Source organism: Callithrix jacchus, chromosome 3 (assembly GCF_049354715.1).
Source record: "Callithrix jacchus isolate 240 chromosome 3, calJac240_pri, whole genome shotgun sequence".
In the NCBI taxonomy this organism is placed as follows: domain Eukaryota; kingdom Metazoa; phylum Chordata; class Mammalia; order Primates; family Cebidae; genus Callithrix; species Callithrix jacchus.
The window spans coordinates 45395081-45410320 of NC_133504.1; positions in this window are offsets into that span (position 1 = coordinate 45395081).

Genomic DNA, 15240 nt, shown 5'->3' on the forward strand with positions numbered 1-15240 from the left:
ACACAAATGTCTAAGACTTGCTACTTGTCCTCCAATATGATAGGAGAGACAGATGTGTAAACAGAGCATTACAAATACTGGGTGGTATGGTTGGTCCATAAGAGAGGTAGGTACACAATAAATGTGGAGCAGAGAAGGGAGTGGTTAATGCTACCCAGGAGGTGAGAGACAGTGTTCAGGAAAACTTCACAGAGATGACCTGCAACACCAGATCACGCAGCAGGTTGTTGCTAAGAGTGGGCTCGCAGCAGACGGTGGCAGGCAGTCCTGGTTGTGGCACCTGCAGGCCTCTATGAGGCCATCTCCACAACTGAGAACTTCTCTGAAGCCAGTGTTTGGGTCTCTCCTCAGAATGGGATTAGGAATTCGAGAGCCCCTTAGACTTGCTTTTTTGGTCCTAACTTGCAACCAGTTGGTCCCCTCCAATTAGTTACCAAACTTTTTTTTTTCTGAGATAGACCCTTGCCCTGTTGCCTGAGCTGGAGTGCAGTGGCACTATCTCGGCTCATAGCAACCTCCGCCTCTTGGGTTCAAGTGATTCTCCTGCCTCAGCCTACCAAATAGCTGTGACTATAGGTGCACGCCACCACAGGTGCTAATTTTTGTATTTTTTCCCTCTTTATACCTCCACATCACCAGCTCTGCTTGGTCTGTGGTGAGTGGGGTCATCATGTACTGAAAGACATACAGGCATATTTCGGAAATTGTGGATTTAGTTCCAGATTACCAAATAAAGTGTGTCACACGATTTTTTTTGGCTTCTCAGCACATATAAAAGTCATGGTTATGGTACACTGTAGTCTACTAACTGTGCAATAACATTATGTCTAAAAACTTACATACCTTAATTTTAAAATACTTTATTGCTAAAATATTCTAATGATCACCTGAGAGACTTCAATGAGACATATTTTTTTCACTGGTAGAGGGTCTTGCCTTTAGATTGATGGTTGTTGACAGGTCAGGATGATGGTTGCAGAAGGTTTGGGTGGTTGTGGCAATTTCTTAACCACCAAGTTTGCCAGATTGATTGACTCTTTCTTTCACAAAAGAATTATCTGTAGTATGCAATGCCGTTTGGTAGCGTCTTTCCTACAGTAGAACTTCTTTCAAAACTGGAGTCAACTCCATCAAACTCTGCCAATGCTTTATCAACAGAATTATCTGTAGTATGCAATGCCATTTGTAGCGTCTTTCCTACATACAGTAGAACTTCTTTCAAAACTGGAGTTGACTCCATCAAACTCTGCCAATGCTTTATCAACTGAATTTATGTAATATTCTAAATATATTGTTATCATTTCAACAATATTCACATTATCTTCACCAGAAATACGTTTCATCTCAAAAAACCACTTTCTTTGCTTATCCAGAAGAAATAATTCCTCATCCATTCAAGTTTCATTCTGAGATTGGAGCAATTCAGTCACATCTTTGATGCCACCTTTTCTAATCCTCTTACTATTTCCACCATATCTGCAATGACTTCCTTCACTGAGGTCTTGAACCCCTCAAAGTCATCCATGAGGGTTGGAATCAACTTGTTCCAAATTTATTGTTGATAATGGTGACCTCATCCTTTGAATCATGACTATTCTTAATGGCATCTAGAATGGCAGATCATTTCCAGAAGGTTTTCGATTTATTTTGCCCAGATCTATCAGAAGAATCACTATCTATGGCAGTAATAGCCTTACAAAATGCATTTCTCAGGTAATAAGACTTGAAAGTCAAAATGACCCTTTGATCCATGGGCTGCAGAATGGATGTTGTGTTAGCGAGCATGAAAACAGCATGAATCTCCTCGTACGTCTCCATCAGAGCTGTTGGGTGACTAGGTGCATTGTAAATGAGCAATAATATTTTGAAAGGAATATTTTTTTTCTGAGCAGTACATTTTAATAGTAGAGTTAAAATATTCAGTCAACTATACAGTAAACAGATGTGCTGCCATCCAGGCTTTGTTGTTCCATTGAAAGAGCACAGGCCAAGCAGATTTAGTGTAATTCTTTTTTTTTTTTTTCCTGAGTCTCTGTCGCCCAGGCTTCAGTGCAGTTGTGCAATCACAGCACCAGCCTCAATCAATTCTCCCACATCAGCCTCCTGAGTAGCTTGGACTAAAGGTGCATGACACTGTACCCAGCTAATTCATTTTTATTTTTATTTTTGTAAAGACAGGGTTTTGCAATGTTGCCCGATCCACTCGCCTCAGCCTCCCAAAGTGCTGGAATTACAAGTGTGAGCCACTGCGCTCAGCTGAGTAATTCTTAAGGGCCCTGGAATTCCAGAAATTGTAAATGATTATTGGTTTCAACTTAGTCACCAGCTGCTTTAGCTCCTTACAAGGCAGTCAGCCTGTCCTTCAGAGCCAGGCATTGACTTCTTTCTAGCTAGTAAAATCCTAGATGGCATCTTCCAATAGAAGGCTGTCTTATCTACATTGAAAATCTGTTGTTTAGTGTAGCCACCTTTATCAATTATCTTAGCTGGATCTTCTGTCTAACTTGCTGCAGCTTCTCCATCAGCACTTGCTGCATTTTGCACTTTTATATTATGGAGATGGCGACTTTTCTTAAATCTCATGAACCAAACATTGCTAGCTTCCTACTTTTTTCTGCAGCTTCCTTACCTTTAATTCTTCATAGAATTAAAGACAGTTAGGACTTGCTCTGGATTAGGCTTTGGCTTAAAGTAATGTTGTGGCTGGTTTGATCTTCTATCAGACTCTCTCCACATCAGTAATAAGGCTGTTTCACTTTTTTATCCTTTGCGTGTTCACTGGATTAGCACATTTAATTTCCTTCAAGAACTTTTCCTTTAAATTCACAACTTGACTGGTGCAAGAAGCCTAGCTTTTGGTCTATCTTGGCTTTTTTTTTTTTTTGAGACAGGATCTCACGTCATCCTGGCTGGAGTGCAATAGTACAATCACGGCACACAGCAACCCCAGCCTCCTGGGCCCAAGTGATCCTCCCACCTCAGCTTCCCAAGTAGCTGAAACTATAGGCAACAGGCACATGCCACCATGCCTGGCTAATTAAAAAAAAAAAACTTTTTTTTAAGAGACAGGGTCTCACTATGTTGCCCAGTCTTGTATTGAACTCCTGGCTTCAAATGATCCTCCCACCTTGGCCTCCCAAAGTGCTGGGATTATAGGCATGAGCCACCATCCTCAGCCTATCTCAGCTTTTGACATGCTTTCCTTAAAAAGCATAATCATTTATAGCTGTTTATTTAAAGTGTGAGACATAATTCCAGTGCTTTTGGAGGTCAAGGTGAGAGATTGCTTAAGGCCAGGAGTTTGAGATGAGTCTGGGCAGCATAGTAAGAACCCATCTCTACAAAAATAAATGAACAAATGAATAAAGTGTGAGACATGCAACTTTTCCTTTCACTTTAACACAGACCATTGTAGGGGTTTGTTATTGTTGTTTGTTTGTTTGTTTTGGGAACAGGGTGTCACTTTGCTGGCCAGGCTGGAGTACAGTGGTGTGAACACAGCCCACTGCAGCCTTGACCTCCTGAGCTCAAGTGATCCTTCCACCTTAGCTTCCCAAGAAGCTGGGACTACAGGGGCTCACCACAAACCCCAGCTAATTTTTATTTTTATTTATTTATTTATTAAGATGGAGTTTCACTCTTGCTGCCCAGGCTGGAGCACAATGGTGCGATTTCAGCTCACTGCAACCTCCACATCCTAGGTTCAAGTGATTCTCTTGCCTCATCCTCCCAGGTAGCTTGGATTATAGGTGGACACCACCATCTCCAGCTAATTTTTGTATTTTTTGTAAAGACGGGGTTTCACCATGTTGGCCAGGCTGGTCTCAAACTCCTAACTTCAGGTGATCCACCTGTCTCGGCCTCCCAAAGTGCTGGGATTACAGACATGAGCTACTACTCTCAGCCTAGACCAGCTAATATTTTTAAATGTTTTCTAGAGACAGGGTCTCACTGTGTAGCCCAAGATCATTGTACAATTATTCATTGGTCTAATTTCAATATTGTTGTGCCTTGGGTAGCAGGGAGGACTGAGGAGAAGGAAAAAGATGTGGGAATGGCTGGTCAGTGGAGCAGTCAGAACACACACAATGTTTATCAATTAAGTTTGCCATCTTCTAAGGGTATGGTTCGTGGAGCCCTCCAAAGAGTTCCAATAGTAGCATCCAAGATCGCTAACCACAGATCATCATAACAAATATAAAAACCTGGAAAGAGTTTGAAATATTGCGAGAATACCGAAACATGACACAGAGACACAAAGTGAATATGTGCTATTGGGAAAATCACATAGATTGACTTGCTCCAATCTTCCATTTGTAAAAAAATATAGTATCTGTGAAGTGCAATAAAGTGAAGCTCAATAAAACCAGTGCGCCTGTAAACTTTCCGCTCTTCTCTCCCTGAGGCAGTTCCCATTTCTCTCCCTTCCTCTCTCCTTTTCTAATTCCTTATTATCCACTGCCCCCAAGTCTCCCTCCTACTGCTGTGAACTACCCAGTGGTGTAGAGGGATAATCCACTATCTAGGAAATGCAAAATGCTTTTAGGAGATCAGTGCCTTCCCCTAGGGAAGAATATTTGAATGTAGAACAGAATTTAGGTAGAGGTTTGACCTTCGGCATTTATTCCCTCACTGAGATTTTATGTTTCTGTCTTAAGGTACTACTTCTAACGCTCAAACAGCTTGTTTGCTACAATTCCTTACTCTTATGATTTTTGAGGGGGTACTATTATGGGGTTGGGCAATTTTCAACATAAACCATACCTTTATATTGAGATTGGAAAATCATTAGTTGATGTTTATTGTGTTAGTCTTTAATGATTTTACAGTATAATCTTTGACTTACACAGTTATAAATCAAAGAATACCAAGTTCAAGGATATTGATAGGAACTAGTTTGCATAATATTGCTTTGTAACCTTCACAAAAATAAAATGTAATTATTAATTTCATTATTACTGATAGTTGCTTCAAATGTGTGATTTTCCTGACTTATGTGAAAGATGAGGAACTCCAGAGACCTTTCAGTTCTTTGCCAATATAAGACACCAGGAACAAGGACAGATCATTTTTTCTTTGCCGATTCAACATAGACTCTGATCAAAAGTCAGGGGCTGGAATTTAAAATGACACAATTCATTAAAAAAAAAAAAACACACAGCTGTGCATCCTCTCAATGTCAGGACAAAGTTTGGAGGCCAGAGAAAGTTTTCTCAAAGTAAAATCTTATCACCAGTGGACACTGGTGTTTCAGGCAAAAGATGGCAGCCACTGTAGCTGATGGAGCTTAGTCCTGATGGGAGCCTGCCTGGCCTCTTTCTGTTCCATGGGTGCACCAAACCTGCCACCAGAGCAACTGGGCCATGCTGCTAGGTGTATGTGGTTTATCTGTTGGAAATATAAAAACAGGGAGGAGTAGGGTTATCAACATATTCTGATAGCATGCCCTCATATACATGTGATTTGTGTAAATATATCTGGCATCAATTTTATAAAATAGAATACAAAAATGTAGAATTGGAGTTTGAATTCTAAGTGAGGAGAACACTGATAAGAAAGTGACAAATGCTTGAACTCTTTGCTTTGTTCCAGGAGAATTTTGCTATGCTTATGACTTTATTAAGGAATAACATTAAATTAAATGAGTTACTAATTGTGAAGTATCAAGGTCACTGCTTGACACATAATAGGCACTCAATAAATGTCAAACCTCTCTCCTATTATTCTATCATTGTGATTGCCAAACTTTGAAGACAAGATCTAGGATAAATTGCCATCAGGAACAAAGACACAATCAAGGATATATAAAAGTTTTATTAAGACTGCTGCATACTCACCCTTCAGTCAGAGCTTGAGGTGTTTGATCTTGCTTATGCAGTGTTCAGAATGAATGGCTTTAAGGCAAGTTGGCATACCCTCCTGGAATTAGGTATTAGGCCAGTTCACCCATTGACATTCAGAAACACATCCAGGGTAGACAAATGGGTGGCTGATACCAGAAATGATTCAGATCTTCTAGATGTTGTTTAAAATCATCATCAGTTATGAAGCTGCCCTAGCCCAAAATAACCCCAGCATTTAGCAATCTTCACAAAATAGAATTTCAGCGTGCTAGCAAGGAAAGGGACATTTTTATTTTCAAAACACTATGTTAAAGCATCAGTTATCACTATGAAGATAAATCATAGTTTATCTCCTGCATTTATCAAAGTGCCAGAAACATCATAGGTACTCAGTATTTAGTAGATAAATAAATCTCAATTTTTAAAGAATGTTTGACAGTTGATTCCAGGTAGAGATGATGGATTAAACAAATGCATCGAATTTGACTCTCTCCAGAACCTCACTAAAACCCTCAAGAACCAGGAGAGAGTGAGATGAAGCAATAGCAACAGAATTTTAGAGGCCAGAGAATAAAGGACTTGGCAGACCTGAGAAAAGCAAATGCTAAGTTAGTAGCATTACAAAATCCTCTGGATGTGGAATGATGATAAAGAAGGAATAAAATAAGGGACTGGTTAGAGTCTGGGAACTACTTAAAAAGTGGTAGTACTTCTGGCCAGGCAGAGTGGCTCATGCCTGTAATCCCAGCACTTTGGGAGGCCAAGGCAGGCAAATCACCTGAGGTCGGGAGTTCTAGACCAGCCTGACCAATATGGTTAAACCCTGTCTCTACTAAAAATACAAGAATTAGCCAGACATGGTGGCATGCACCTGCTATCCTAGCAGAAGGCTGAGGCAGGAGAATCACTTGAACCCAGGAGGCGGACGTTGCAGTGAGCTGAGATCAGGCCACTGCACTCCAGCCTGACGACAGAGGGAGACTCTGTCTCAAAAAAAAAAAAAAAAAAGTAGTAGCAGTACTTCTTATATTCACTCTCTCTACTCCTTTCTACTGGGTAACTGCTCCTCCTCCATCCTAACAGATGCAGAGATTTGTCCACTTCTTAGCCATAGTTGAAGGGGCTAGGGACTCTAGAGAGAAAACTGGGATGAATTAATTAATGTAGGCATGCTAAATGCTCAGGTCCTCCACTTTCTAAAATGCTGGAAGTCAAGCCCTACCTTCCAAGCAGAAGATTGGAGAAGTTTTCTCAAAGGAATGTGACCAGCCCGAAAGGAAAAACAAAAAGTCCCTAAAGGTAATGATAAGGGGTAATGTGGAGTAGGATAAAGTGTAGGTAGAATTCCCCAACAAAGAACCTACCCATTTCATCTTAGAATAAAGTTTGTGGTCAACAGATCTTCCCCAAAGCACAGGACTTCTATTCAGCTTTTTTCTATCTCACCCTTGAATATAAGCAGACAACCAGGATTACCAAATATCTGAAGAAATCCTCTAACATGAAAGATAACAGAAAGACCTAAATTGCCAGATTGAACTGGCTCACCAAGTACTCAGCTCCACGAAAGGAAGCAGACCTGTACAAGGCATATTGTCATGAAACTTTAGAATGCCAGGCACAAAGACAAAATACCCAAAATTTCCAAAGGGAAAAAGCACATACAAAAAAGTAGAAATCCAGATGGCATCAGACTTCTCAACAACAACCCTGAAGCTAGAGATAGTGGAGCAACGCCTCTAAATTTCTAAAGGAAAATCATTTTCAAGATAGAATTCTATACCCAGCCAAATGTTTCATCAAGACTAAAGGTAGAAGCTGAGACCGATCCAAGATGGCCGATCACTAACAGCTCAGGATTGTAGCTCCCAGTGAAAGCTCAGAGAAGGAGACGACGCCACACTTTTAGACAAATTTTCGTCACTCACGGATCAGCCGATTCCCAGTGGAGGAGCCCCACGGGTCGCCAGCGTGACTCTTGTGGCTGCTGCAGTGGTTTTGCCAGTGCCTCGGCGCAGCAGCTCTTCATACAAAAAAGTAGAAATCCAGATGGCATCAGACTTCTCAACAACAACCCTGAAGCTGGAGATAGTGGAGCAACGCCTCTAAATTTCTAAAGGAAAATCATTTTCAAGATAGAATTCTATACCCAGCCAAATGTTTCATCAAGACTAAAGGTAGAAGCTGAGACCAATCCAAGATGGCCGATCACTAACAGCTCAGGATTGTAGCTCCCAGTGAAAGCTCAGAGAAGGAGACGACGCCACACTTTTAGACAAATTTTCGTCACTCACGGATCAGCTGATTCCCAGTGGAGGAGCCCCATGGGTCGCCAGCGCTACTCTTGTGGCTGCCGCAGCAGTTTTGCCAGCGCCTCGGCGCAGCAGCCCTTCATGCAGAGCAAACGGGACCGCTTCCCCTACTGACCGGAGTTTGGAGCTCGAGGAAGTCAGAGCCACTTGTTGCAGGCTCAAGAGGGAAGCCAGACCAGAGATTCCCGGGCAGAAGAGCACCATCAGTCTTACCGCTGCTATTTAGGCCACCACAGTGGGTTGCTCGGATCCCAGCACTGGGAATCAATAAGTTGGACGTCGACTCAGAAACCTAATTAGAAAGGCAGTTCATCTACAATGAAGGGAAAAAAACAGCCTAAGAAGGCCGAGTATACTCAAAATCAGAACCCATCAGCAACGGAACAAGCCCTGATGGAAAAGGACTCATCAGCAACAGAACAAGCCCTGATGGAAAAGGACTCATCAGCAGCAGAACAAGTCCTGATGGAAAAAGACTGTGTTCCATTATCTGAAATAGGCTTTAAAATGTGGATGATGAGAAACTTCTGGGAGTTAAAGGAACTTGTTCTAACCCAATGTAAAGAAACTAAGAACTTTGAAAAAATGTTCGATGAAATGATGAAAAGAATAGACAATATAAAGAGGAATACAAATGAACTTATGGAGTTGAAAAACACAACACGAGAACTTAGTGAAATATGTACAAGCTTAAATAGCTGAATGGATCAAGCAGAAGAAAGGATATCAGAGGTCGAAGACCAACTCAATGAAATAAAATGACAAGACTAGTAGAGAAAAAAGGATAAAAAGGAATGAGCAAAGTCTCCAAGAAATATGGGACTATGTGAAAAGACCTAATATACGTTTGATTGGTGTACCTGAATGTGATGGAGAGAATGAATTCAAGCTGAAAATATTCTTCAGGATATTATCCAGGAAAATTTTCCTAATTTAGCAAAGCAGGACACTATTCAACCCCAGGCAATACAGAGAACACCACAAAGATATTCCTCAAGAAGACCAACCCCAAGGCACATAATCATTAGATTCACCAGGATCGAAATGAAGGAGAAAATCTTAAAGGCAGCCAGAGGGAAAGATCAGGTTACCCATAAAGGGAAGCCTATTAGGCTTACAGCAGATCTCTCAGCAGAAACCCTACAAGCTAGAAAAGAGTGGGGGCCAATATTCAGTATACTTAAAGAACAGAACTTTCAGCCCAGAATTTCATATCCTGCCAATTTAAGCTTTACAAATCCTGCCAATTTAAGCTTTACAATTGAAGGAAAAATAAAATCTTTTAGGAACAAGCAAGTACTCAGAGATCTTATTACCACCAGGCCTGCTTTACAAGAACTTCTAAAAGAAGCATTATACATAGAAAGGAACAACCAGTATGAGCCTTTCTAAAAATACACCAAAAAGTAAAGAGCATTAACATAAAGAAGAATTTACATCAACGAAAGGATAAAATAGCCAGTTAATATCAAATGGCAGTAATCCTAAATTTAAATCGACTAAATTCCCCAATCAAAAGATACAGACAAAATCTAACAGTATATCTAAAGATATTCAAAGACTCAAAATAAAGGGTTGGAAAAAAACTTACCAATTAAACGGAGAGCAAAAATAAATAAATAAAAAGCAGGAGTTGCAATTCTCACAATTAATAAAATAGATTTCAAAGCTACAAGGATACAAGGGTAAAAGGATTAATGTAACAATAAGAGATCTTAACACTCAGATATATAAGACCCATAATGAGATTTAGATTCAACGAGACAGAAAATTGATAATGTATCCAGGACTTGAACTCAGATCCAGAACAAATAAACTCAATAGAGCTCTCCATTTTAAACACACAAAATATACATTATCCACTTTAAACACACAAAATATTGATCGGCCATTATTGATACCCATTTTAGGAATGAAGTAATATTTCTTTTTCCCTTTTTTTTCTCTTTTTCCCTCTTTTTCTTTCTCTTTCTTCAAAAAAAAAAAAAAAAAAAAAAAGACTAAAGGTAGAAGCCAATGGTGACATGCACCAGCTGTCCTAGCCACTTAGGAGGCTGAGGTGGGAGGATCACTTGAGTCCAGGAATCCAAGGCTGCAGTGAGTATTAAACAACCATGCTCCAGCCTGGGCAATAGAGCAAGACCCTGCCTCTAAAAAAAAGTTTTTTAAAAAAGAATAGAGGTAAAATATACATAAATTCTCAAGAATCTTTTTATTTCTTAAGAAGCTAAGGGGCCGGGTGCGGTGGCTCACGCCTGTAATCCCAGCACTTTGGGAAGCTAAGGTGGGCAGATCACAAGGTCAAGAGATGGAGACCATCTTGGCCAACATGGTGAAACGCCATCTCTGCTAAAAATACAAAAATTAGCTGGCTGTGGTGGTGCACACCTGTAGTTCCAGCTACTCGGGAGGCTGAGGCAGAAGAATCACTTGAACCCAGGAGGTAGAGTTTGCAGTGAGCTGAGATCACACTACTGCACTGCAGCTTGGGTGACAGAGTGAGTCTCTTGTCTTAAAAGAAGCTAAGGGGCCGGGTGCGGTGGCTCACACCTGTAGTCCTAGCACTTTGGGAGGCCAAGGTGGGTGGATCACCATAGGTCAGGAGTTCAAGACCAGCCTGTCCAACATGGTGAAACCTGTCTCTAAAGAAAAAAAAAAATTTAAAAACAAGAAAAGAGAAGAAACTAAGGTAGGATGTACTAAATTTAAAAGATGGAGAAAATCTGGAAGAAGTTATGGATTATAGGAAAACAGAAGATCCAGCTAAGGAAATAGAAGGGAGTCCCGAGGATGGTCTACCAGCTGTATATCAGATGTAGAGGGCAACAACTCCAAATTAGAGCAATGCAATGCCAAAAAAGAAGATGCATCAGCAGAGATTATCACTAAGATATCAGCCGCTATTCTAGCACTTTTTAAAACCTGCAGATCGAATGCGTCTAATCCAGGTTGTATTTGTATTTGATTTGCCCTATTCATGTTTTGATGGAGTTTCTGTTCTACCCACCTGTCCCCCACTACGACCTACTTCCTGGATAAGCTGAGGACACTCATGAAACCCCACAGTTTTCTTCTTTCATCTACTCCAGAACTAGAGATGGGCTTCAGTGAACTTAGAAGCAGAAAATATAGAGCAACCCTCTCCCTGATCATAGTCTTGCAGGATATCCTGTACCCAGGCAAACTTCCAATTCACCAACATTGGTTAAGGTCTGTTTCCCAGGTCTCACCCATGACCTTGGCCACCAATTTCCCCAGAAATTGCTTTTATACACTTTCATGGAAGCTGAAGCCTGTTTATGGCCCAGAAATTCTACTCAGCTTATCTTCTACAAGATCTTGTTTAATAGTACCTTCATGTCTTTTTTTGCATGCATCTGCCTTTGTGCCTGCTGTTCAGTTTCTATGTGAATTACATACAGTAGTCTTAAAGATTTGAGAAGAAAAGAATAATTTATGGTGATATTCATTACAGATTTCAATTACGTCCTTTCCTGGAACGGTAGAGATAGCATCCTCAGGGTTGAGCCAGTGAGTAGTGTGTTGAAATGGAAAGAGTGTGTTGTAGAAAAGCAGCCTCAATGGGCCATGAGCAGCCAGAGAGCATTCGTATTCTCTGCCTCTATTTCATGCCCAACTCATCTCCATTTGGCTGCCAAAATCTCCAAAATTTTCATTGACTGCCAGCTCCTAGACCTTTTCCAAGGAAACAAATGACCTAAGTGGTAGCAGCAATGCTGCCCAGAAATGGAGGGTTTGATAAAGAGAGAAAGATGAATTCAAAATAATGGCGGCCAGACTCAGTGGCTCACACCTGTAATCCCAGCACTTTGGGAGGCCAAGGTGGGCAGATCACTTGAGACCAGGAGTTCGAGACCACAGCCTGGCCAACCATGGTGAAAACCCATCTCTATTGAAAAATACAAAAATTAGCCAAGTGTAGTGGCATGTGCTTATGGTCCCAGCTACTCCAGAGGCTAAGGCACAAAAATCGTTTGAACCCAGGAGGCAGAGGTTGCAGTGAGCTGAGATCACACCACTGCACTCCAGCCTGGGTGACAGAGCGAGACTTTGTCTCAAAAAAAAAAAAAAAAATCAGAATATTGGGCATTTGGTACAATCATTGAACATAATAAGTGAACATTAAATGTTACCATTATTATTTCACTTAGTCCTTACAGTAGTTCTGAATGCTAGCTATTGCAATCTTTCTCTGTTTTTGTTTTGCTTTGTTTTTTGAGATGGAGTCTCACTCTTGTTGCTCAAGCTGGAGTGCAATAGCATGATCTCAGCTCACTGCAATCTCCACCTCCCAGGTTCAAGCAATTCTTGTGCCTCAGCCTCCCGAGTAGCTGGGATTACAGGTGCGTGCCACCATGTCCGACTAATTTTTTATATTTTCAGTAGAAAAGGGGTTTCACCATGTTAGCCAGGCTGGTCTCGAACTCCTGACCTCAGGTTATCTGCCCACCTCAGCCTCTCAAAGTGCTAGGAGTACAGGTATTAGCCACTGCGCCTGGCCTATATATTGCTATCTCTTACTTTACTGACCAATAAACAGTTCAGAGCAGTTAATTAACTTGCTGAAAACTCACAGCATGAGGAAGTGAACCTCAGTTTGTCCAAAGTCCATCTTCTCTCTTCATTCCTATTATCTCATTGATCCTGGCAGAAATAACATCTTAGCCCAGGTGGAGACATTAAAGAGAAGGCTGTGTTGAGGATAGTGACAAGTTGAGTGTGGCAGGAGCACAGAGGGGAGGGGAGCAGTGGGCAGTGGATGCTGGTCATGGCCAGTTTATGAAGGGCCTCCAAGTACTGATGCTCATAAAATGTGTCAGTCCCACTAATTTGCTCATGATATTTAGCTCTAAGAATTGCTGAAGCTGAACATTCCCTTTGGAGTGCATAGAATAAGACAAGCTCTGTGTAAGACATTCCTGGTCTTGCTAAGGTCAATGTGGTGGGTTTGTTGCTGAGGAAGAGTTCTGACAATTACTATGGAGACACTACATAAGCAAAGGTAAGCAAAAATGTTTGTCTTTCAGAAGAAAATTAGAGGGAAGCACAGTAATCAAGATTCCATACATAACAAGTTTTGTGAACAAACACCAATTCCAACAGAAGGTTTAGAAAATTATATTGAAATTGACCAAGTCCTTAAAGAAGACCCACTCACTCTTTTCCCCAGATTGCTGGACTATTTACAAATGAGGACATTTCCTTTCATCATCCTAAGGCCTCTTTGTTTTGAGAAATAGAAATAAATAGAAAATTTACCTTTGATCTCTATCACACCCTTGAAAACATCATATGATTTAAAGTGAAGGAATAGGATGCTATTTGTACTCTACTGGGGGAAAAAGAATATTATTTCCACCTAGGTTTTTAAATAATACATTTGGCATTGATTTTAATATAACAGAAAATGCATTAGCATTGAGTTTCAATTAAGAACAATTCAAGAACATTATCAATACCTATTTAATCTGACATATTTTAAAGTATAACTTAGATGAAAGCGAACCAAAAGAGATTTTTCTTTTCTTTTTTGAGGCAAAGTCCTACTCTGTCGCCCAGGCTGGAGTGCAGTGACACAACCTCAGCTCACTGTAACCTCTGACTCCTGGGTTTAAGCCATTCTCCTGCCTCAGGCTCCCAAGTAACTGGGATTACAGGCCCACACCACCACACCCAACTAAGTTTTGCATTTTTAGTAGAGACAGAGTTTCACCATGTTGGCAAGTCTAGTCTGGAACTCCTGACCTCAAGTGACCCACCTGCCTTGGCCTCTCAAAGTGCTGAGATTATAGGCATGAGCCATTGTGCCCAGCCAAAAGAAGTCATTTTAATAGCATATCTTCTTGTTCCCATAGTAAACACTTATTCATTTTCTGCCAGTATTTATTTGCTTATTTTATCAGTTTTTATTGAGGATTTACTCTGTATGTAGCATGGTGTCAAGCAGTAAGAATGCAGTCATGATAAAGGCAAACACAGTCTCTGCACTAGTGGAGTTTACAGTCTGATAATACCAGAAAATTATACCAAAGGGTTCAAGTTAGGCTTTTTTTTTTTTTTTTTTTCCTTAAAACAGATTTTCAGTCTTGTTGCTCAGGCTGGAGTGCAATGGCACGATCTTGGCTCACCACAACTTCTGCCTCCCAGGTTCAAGCAGTTCTCCTGCCTCAGCCTTCCGAGTACCTGGGATTACAGGCATGCACCACCACACCCCCAGCTAATTTTGTATTTTTAGTAGAGATGGGTTTTTCTATGTTGGTCAGTCTGGTCTCAAACTCCTGACCTCAGGTGACCCGCCCACCTCAGCCTCCCAAAGTGCTGAGATTACATGTGTGAGCCACCGCGCCGGCTCAAGTTAGACACTTTTATCATTATATTGCAATAGGTTTGCCCTGGTGAGTGCAGAGCACAGTGCTTTTCAAAGTTTACTGTGCATGTGAATCACCTGGGGATCTTATTAAAATGCAGATTCTGATGCAATGGGTCTGGGGTGGAGCTGATATTCTGTATTTAAATAAGCTGCCAGGTAATGATGCTGCTGGTCCATGGACCATACTTTGACAAGGGCATACAATATTAATTTGAAAGATGGTAAGATGTAAGGCATAGAGTAAGATTAGTAATTTTTCTTTTCTGGAGGTATAGGGCACTTGGTAATAATATTTTGGTGGATGACATGCATTTACAGACAATTATAATACCAGACAAATGTGTAGTGTTCACAAGGGGAGGTAGAAAGTGGCATAGGGGCTAAAGAGAGGAGCAACAGCATTTGGATTGGGAAGGGGAGGGAGTTTGGGAGATGCTGCCTAAGAAAGGCAGAGTCTCTGATTGAGCCAGGAAGATGTGGAGGATGTCTACTAGTGGAGCAGAGCAAAATGATGCTCCAGGCTGAGCACAGGTATTGGTGTTTTTATAGGTCAGCACAGAGACCAGCTAGTGGTCCTGTTTGGAAGCTCTTCCATTCAGGGAAGCAGGAAAGATAAGGCCATAAAGTAGAGAACCCCCAGCAAGGCCAACCTCAGCATTCCTAAGCATGGATCCAAAGACCCCTCATTTTCTCT